The sequence below is a fragment of the Procambarus clarkii genome, chromosome 87, assembly GCF_040958095.1.
Source record: "Procambarus clarkii isolate CNS0578487 chromosome 87, FALCON_Pclarkii_2.0, whole genome shotgun sequence".
Classification (NCBI taxonomy): domain Eukaryota; kingdom Metazoa; phylum Arthropoda; class Malacostraca; order Decapoda; family Cambaridae; genus Procambarus; species Procambarus clarkii.
In genome coordinates, this window is record NC_091236.1 from 12,809,180 (window position 1) to 12,817,534 (window position 8,355).

An 8,355-nucleotide genomic window follows, 5' to 3' on the forward strand; every position below is an offset into this window, starting at 1 on the left:
ATCTCTTACCTCCTTGTTAAGTGCTCTTAGGCCCTTACCCTCCTTCGGGTCTTGTCCCATACTTCTTGGGGAGCAGATAGGCTCACTGTCGTTGCTTTACATTTACACTGGCTTCCTGTCTCTCCAGGACCGCCGTGATCGCTACTGTCTTCGCTATCTTGCGCGGTCCTTACAACATCGTTCCTCTCGCCTCTGTCGTGCTTTAACTTTTACCCCTCCTGCGGTTCCTGTTCCTCTTCACCAACCTCCCTCTTTCTGTCCGGTTATCTCGCCTCCAGGATTCTCTTTCCGTTCGTATTTTTAATGTTTCTCCTCGTGTTGTTCCTTCTTTGCCCCCGTGGAGAGTCCCTCTTCCGCGTTTTTGTACTTCCTTGACCCGTATCACTAAAGCTTTTACCCTTCCTACGGTTCTAAAACGCCTTTTCCTTGAGAACTTTTCTTGTCACTCCCGCTCCGTTTCTGTCTTCACCGATGGGTCTAAGTCGGCGGACGGTGTTGGCTACTCTGTTGTTTTTCCCGATCGCACTTATATGTGTCGCTTACCTCTGGAGACTAGTATCTTTACAGCGGAACTTTATGCTATTCTCTATGCTCTTCGTCTCCTGGTTTCTCGTCGTCAGTCCTCCTTTGTAGTTGTTGTTGACTCTCGTAGTGCCCTCATGGCTCTCAGGTCCTTTAATCCGGTTCATCCAGTAGTTGTCGAGATCCAGCATTGGCTGTTTCTCGTTCACAGTAAATTTAAGTCGGTTGAGTTTTGTTGGGTTCCCAGCCATATTGGTGTGTCTTTAAATGAGCGTGCGGATGCTGCTGCCAAGGAAGCTGTCCGCTCTTGTCCCATCTCTCGCAAAGGCATTCCGTATTCCGACTTTTACCCGGTTATCCATTCCTCAGTCCTTACCCGTTGGCAGGCTTCTTGGTTGTCTGTTACTGGTAACAAGCTACGTACTCTTAAATGTTGTGTTTCCTCGTGGCCGTCCTCCTTCCACCGTAACCGGCGGTGGGAAACAGCTCTGGCGAGGTTGCGTATTGGCCATACTCGCTTAACCCATGGTCACTTGATGGAGCGCCGCCCTGCTCCTTATTGTCCTAGTTGCATTGTCCCTCTTACGGTCGTGCATGTCCTTCTTGAATGTCCTGACTTCCAGGACGAGCGTGTGTCTTGCTTTCCGACCGCCCCTCGCGGTCACCTGTCCCTCGATAGCATTCTTGGTGACTCGGATACTTTTGATATCGTTCGCCTTATGCGTTTTTGTTCTCGTATTGGCATCCTTGGTGATATTTAGCGCCCTCTGATTATTTTGCGTACTTGATGGTGCTACATAGCCTTCCCGGTTTGGTGCCTTCTTTTGATAATTACTTACTTACTTATTTCATAGACTGTTACTCTTTGTGTTGTGTTCGACAGGAAATTGAGTATCCAGCGTCGTACTTTAGCAGTTATTCCCATTAAGGTAATTTTGTGTGCAATCACTCAATGATCACATTTGTCGAATGCCTTTGCAAAGTCTGTGTATACTAGATGTGCATTTTGCTTTTCTTCTAGAGCTTCTGTGATTTTGTCATAGTGGTTGATTAATTGTGACAGACAGGATGTTCCCGCTCTAAATCGATGTTGTCCTGGGTTATGTAACTCATTATTTTCCATAAAACTAGGAATTTGATTCCTAATTAATCTTTCAAAAAGTGTTGTGTGTGATGTTAGTGCATCTGGCGTATAATTGTTTGCCAAGGCATTACTCACCCCCTTGTGCAAAGGAGGTATATCTGCAGATTTAAGTGCTGCTTGTATCTGGCCTGTATCTAGGATTGTTCTCAATATTAGGGCGATTGCTCGCGCTACTGGTACTTTACATTTGTTTATGAATATAGAATTCCATGAGTCAGGCCCAGGAGCTGAGTGCATGCGCATATTGTCAATTTCTCTTTTATAGTCTTCCGAGTTCGTGTTAATATCCGTTATACTATGTTGAGCTTGAATGTCATTCATAAAGAAAGTGTCTGGGTCAAGTGTAATGTTGTTTGTACTTCTATACTGTTCTCTGTACCCCCACATGTACTCTGTACCCCCCCCCCAACATAATGTTACCCAACATGTACACTTCGGTACGGTACGGTACTGTCTGTATCCTGCACGGGGGGCCTGATAGGCTGGTGGATAGCGCGCAGGTCTCGTAAATCTGTAAATCCCCCCCACTCTCCCCCATATTGCCCTATCCTCCCCCACTCTCACCAAACTCCCCCCCTCTCCCCAAACACCCCCCCCCCCTCTCCCCCACTACTCTGCTATAGTTTACTGTACTGTAATGTGCTATACCCTGTACTAAAATGTACTGTATTGTAACGTGTACTGTACCCTCTACTGCACTGTAATTTATTGCACTGTCCTATACTGTATTTAACTATACTGTACAGTACGTATCTATACTGTAGTATATAGTATGTACTATGGTGTACTGTTCTGTAGTATATAGTACTGTACTATATAGTAGAATAGTGTTTTGTAGTGCACCCTGTACTGAAATGTAATGTATTGTATCCTGTAGTGTACCCTCTATTGCACTGTACTGTAATGTAAGGCACTATCCCATGGTGTATTGTACTATACTCTACTGAACGGTACTGTACTGCACTGTAGTGTATTGTACCCTGCACTGTAGCCTGTACTTTATGGTATTGTATCTAAGCTTACGTAGCTTACCGTAGCCTAGTCCAGTGTAGCCTGGCTTGGTTAGCTTAGCTTAACATAGCATAAGATAACGTCATTGTCTACAAAACGACTCACAAGAGTTGAAATGATCAAAGTGTAACGCACAGGATCTTTTATTATTCAAAATGAGTGATGACTTTGCCTAAATATGTAAATGACAATTTGATTGCATGTTAAATCTAATCGTTATTACTAGTTTGAGTGTACATTTATGGCTTAAATGACGTATATAAATATACATTGGTGTTGTTTAGGTAGGGAAATGAAGGGTTGGAAAGGTAATATTGCTATAACAATGAACTGCTGCTGTATGATATCCACCTAATGTTTATACTGACCCAATGGTAGACTTAAGCATCTGACGAATATAGAGTCCCAGATGGCTAAATAGAGAAGCTCCCTCCCCATGTAACGTGAACTTTGGTGTTTATTACGCGTTGTTACAAGCACGAAACAGTGATTTAAGTCGAAAAAATGATAATGGTGATGCCGTTGGTACAATTAAAATGCAATTAACGAAGTTAGAGTGTACGGTACGGTACTGTACTGTATTGTATAGTACTGTAATGTATCGTACCGTATGGAAGTGTACTGTAGTATAGTGTACTTACAGTTTGAATAAGTATTAATATTATTTAATCGTTATAATAATAATTATTAAATAATAAGTAATGAAAAGTTATAATTTGAGTGTAATGTAAAACATTGTTTCTCATACATTTGGTAAATGTATGTTTATCATACATTGGGTATACATTTTTGTGTATATATTTGAGTTTCAATAAATAATTATCATTAATTAGTAGAGTATCGAATTAGGTTGAGCCGACCAATGAGAGTACAGCTTGCGAGAATGTGACGTCAAGTGAAAATGAGGAAGGTGATTGGCTGTTGAGTCGACGTGGTCGGCGAGGAGCAACGGAACGTTATTTTGACCCTAGTACTCGCGTAGTAGAGGTGTACAAGTTAGTGTTAGGGCGTGTTGTTACTCTGAGCTGGTACCCCGTTACCCTTTGGGGTCGCTAGGGCTGACATACCCCTAGCTTACACTCACTTCTGTACACCGTCAAAAAGCGAATACATAGGGTCAAAAATATATATTTATTACAAGTGCCTTATCCTCTTGTGGGATATATATACACGGTGATATTATTTTATTAATGTATTCATTGTTTTCAGCGGTATTGTTAGTGAAGGAGGTAATGGAGTGACGATGACGCATCGCGTGAAAAGACCCGATTGGCGAGGTAGGAATCTGTGGTGGAGCGATGATTCAAGTCAGACCGTGGCGAGCAGAAGCTGGTGGCAGATGTCCTGGTTGAGGTAGATATGCTAGTTGTGTATTACCTATTTTCAGTTAGAGGTTTTGTAATATTTTGTTAGGATACGGTAGTAACCCCTTAAATCTTTATAAAACCCCTAAGGCTTTAAATGTAAAACTGGAGGACTACATATGTAATCGACTAAAGTGGTTAGTAGTATTAGCTGCTCAGAGGGTGGTAACCCACAGATAACAGCTCCCAAACCCGTGGACTATCCATGTGTGATGTATGGGTTAACAATATCAATTTTAAATGAGCCACTACATTAGTAATGTTTCAGTAAACTAGAGGTTGCACTTAAAGGTATAGGCATGAAATAACCATTTATATTGGTAGCATCGGGTAACTGTTGCCTTGTTGCAGGTAATACCGGGACAGATTGGCAGGATGTGTGGAAGAACACAGCGATACGCGTCACTGCCAAGTATTCACCAATAGTGACGTTAAGTGTATGAATAGGCTTCTGTATAATTTTCGTGGGGATAGGTTTTAGGTTCGCGCACCCTTACTACAGACTAAAGGTGATGGTTAATTTAGTGTGGGTTTCAATCTCACTTTGAGGCGGCGAAGAGTAGTTATGATAAAACACCTTCAATGTTGTGCAAGTTGTATGTGACAGGAAGCTAGTTTTGCAGTAATTGTTTAGGTTTTGAAAAAATTAAGTTGAAATGAAAATAGTCAGTGTTGGCGCTAGTTTTTGTGATATAGGCATTTCGCACGTTTGACAACGATGATGAGTAAATAATTGAAGTTCAATTTTGGAGGGAGAAGTTTAATTAAAGTGGCTGCAATAACACAGTAGGAAGTAATGTTAGTAGTAAAGTGTAAATATAATAGACCTGATGAGTAGGCATATTAAGAGCATGTAAAGACTGCGAAAGGTTCATAATGTAAGGACGTCAAATGTTTAGTTCATAACGTGGCCAGTAAGGCAATTATACCGAATCAGTTCTGACGTGTAACGCCGTGGTGTATATTGAAGCGTCACCCATTAGAGGTCCCGGTAAGTAAATGTACGTGACGGTAAGCCGTGGAGGAAGGTATTTGGTCCCATTTAGGTGAAAATGTAAATTTGATGAATGCAATCGAATGTGTTAGATGTGTGGGTTGAGCATAATGCAATTGGATGGGGATGGTGTCAATTATACATAGGTTGTTAAATAAGTTTGACTTATGAAACCCATAATATGCCTGTACTAGTGCTCACAAGTGTGCTTTCATTTAATAAATAAAACATTATTTAGGTAAGGTACATACAAGAGATTTTACGAAGAATGATGGATTTATAGATAGTGCCTTTAAGCATTGTATGTACTAGCACTATTACGGAAAGCGTTTCGGGCCTGAAAAACTAAAGCTTTAGTCATTTAACTCATTATGCTCAATTTGTTCTCTCTTGTTATTGTTTACTATGAGAAAAAGGGGGAACATGGGTGAAAAAGTAGCACAAATACAATTAGGTCGACAAACAGCGTCGTTTAAAAGACATGGGTTGACAATAGTGGGGTAAGGTAGGTTCCAGAGAATTGAATAGGTATAGCTTTCTTTGTTAAACTTGTTGGGAGAGCTACAGTTTTTAACATGTTTGGGAATGTCATTGCACATTCTGGGTCCCTTGATTTGTAGAGCATTTCTAGTTTGTCGTACTCTTTAAATAAAAAAAACTATTTATGGTGGTGATCATTGGTTCTGTTTCAACTATGAAGTTTTTGAGCGTTTGATTTGATTTAAAACTTAAGAAAGGCAACTGCAGAAGGGCTATTGGCCCATACGAGGCAGCTCCTATTTATAACCACCCAATCCCACTGAACCCAAACAGGCTTACACCATTGAATGACTCAGACAATGCGTTTTTAGACTTAAGTTAGGTGTTTGTTGTTTGGCTGCAGGATGGTGTTGCTTCCGGAAACTGCTTATGAAGACTAGTGAATAACTGTCGATAGTCTGACCTCAGTTCCCGCGTCGACTTTAATATTGGTTGATAGTGGTGTTGTTCCCCCCCCCCCCCCCCCCCTCCTGTAGTGTTTCGAAGGGTGTGGGTGTAATAGTCGTGTTGATATGAATGTTTAATAAAATGTAATTTCGCAGGTGAGAGGCTTGAGTACCTTTGACGTTGATAACATCGTGGTTAGGTACTTTATGGACAGACCTGGAAGTGTTGAATGAAGTTGACCTCTTGCATACAAGGTACGAAATGTTAATGTTGTAAATGTTTTTTGTCGTACAGAGTCGTTGATCATATAGTTTGATTGTTATTAGATATGCAGTTTGTTTTTAATAGTTATTAAAGTTGTGTATAATGTAGAAATAAGAGAAATGTGGGTGGGGGTACTAGCGTAAGAGCGTCGTTACTGTTCTCATAGAGGGCAGTACATGTTGTGAATGAATGGGAAAATATATAGATGTAAATATAATATGGGGGAATTGTTGAATCATTTATGAGTACAATACATAATGGAAAAATGTGTGAATTATTTTATTGGAATGTAAAGGGGACGTGAATGTAGTTTGAATTTTACTCTAAAAGAGTAAATAAATACTCAAAACCGGTTACTGTGCTAATTGTAAAATGTGACCTATTTTGTATTTTAGAATTGCGAGATGATGGTAATGGAGAAGGTTGATTGGTAGAGGGAATCGGAGCCAGCGGACTTTGACGTACAACGGAACCAGAGGGTGAAGTGCAAGAAAAATTAAGTGTTGAAGAGAGGGATGACGCGACCCACACCGTGAATAACTGAAAGGAGTTAAGATTGGCAGATACGAAGACTGGACAATAAAGAGAAGGGGGTTCGTGAATCAATAAGTGTTACAATTGCATTTGCTACCTGGAAGTGGAAAGTGTTAAGTGTTGCATTTAAAGACGAGTTCATAATATACTCGTATTGAGGGGGAAGAATGTGTGTTTTGTGGCCTTAAGTCGTGAAAGTGTTGGCAAGAGATAGACGGGCCAAAATGTGTGGATGGTGAAAGGGATGCGTGAAGTTTTTGAAAAGGTGTGAAATGAAGGTTATGGAAGGTGTAGAGTAAATGTTAGTTACTAGGTCGTTTTGTAAAAGACCTCGTTTGCTCGTGTATAAAATTAAAGTAATCGGTGGGTGGTTATATAATATAATAATTTATTGGTGTTGTCGAATGGATTTGTGGTGTTGTAAGGACGTCATTATGAAAGATGTAGTGACAATCATGTTAGGAGTAATGCATAAATAGTAGTGTACACAGGTGAGGCAGTTTTGTGTGGGACAATAGTAAAAGGCGTACTCCAAAACTGTAAGTGCGCAATAAGTGCAAATATGGTATATATGACAATGGATTGTAGTTATTTGCAGTTATTAAATCGTACTTTGGAATGTTGTTAAGTGAGTTGACCAGAAAAGGGGGAAAAAAGGGACTTAAGGTAACAGTATGTTTATTGAAGAATAGGATGGTATTGGTTTGTAATATGTACTAAAACCTTGCATGGGATGAGTCACAACGTGGCTAAAGTATGATGACCAGACCACACACTAGAATGTGAATGGACGACGACGACGTTTCTGTCCGTCCTGGACCAATCTCAAGTCGATTGAGAATGGTCCAGGACGGACCGAAACGTCGTCGTCCCTTCACCTTGTAGTGTTCTGGTCATCATACTTAACCTATACCTATAATGTTAGTTAATAAAAACCAAACATTTAAAAATGTATTCATGTTATGTGAAAAAAGAAAATAAAGTGTAAAATAAAAGAATGAATTGATTAATACCAAAGTTATATAGGATATTTAACTTGGTGTTTAGAATCGTGTGTGAAGATGAAACTAGGAGAATGAATGGAGGAGTTACAATTAACAGCCCCATAATTGCACTTTATCATACATAGTACATAGTTTGGAAAATTAGTGTTTATAGTTAGTATTAATGTGCTGTCCATGTGAATTTTGATGGGTTGCAGCACTAATACATATTAGTGACGTAGCTTAGATTTAAGGTGGTATCTAAAGATAGTTAGTTTGATAAGATGACGAGGGGATAGCCTGACTGTGGTTGCTTTACATTCCTCTGTCGTTCTAAGCTCGATTATGGTTGCCGTGCTTATTTGTTGTAATACTCTTCGCCGTGGTGATGCTTTGGACCAAACTGGGTTGCGCCTCAGTCGTGTTCGGTTTAGTGACTTCGTCCTCAGGTTGTATGTTGACACTGGCTTCCTGTCTCTCCAGGACCGCTGTGATCGCTAATGTCTTCGGTATCTTGGAGGATCCTTGGAAGATCGTTGCTGTGTGGTGCTTAAACTTTTAGCCGTGATGCGGTTCGTGTTGCTCTTCACCACCTCCCACTTTCTGACGTTT

General features: G+C 40.4%; 1 long non-coding RNA gene across 1 annotated transcript; it reads left to right on the forward strand.

Moving 5' to 3' along the window:
• The first annotated feature begins 3,631 nt into the window (after nt 1-3,631).
• Nucleotides 3,632-7,758, forward strand: LOC138358940 (uncharacterized). The gene is made up of 4 exons (XR_011225666.1): nt 3,632-4,030; nt 4,393-4,478; nt 6,118-6,216; nt 6,622-7,758. It is a non-coding gene; the product is annotated as an uncharacterized lncRNA (long non-coding RNA).
• Nucleotides 7,759-8,355: the final 597 nt, after the last annotated feature.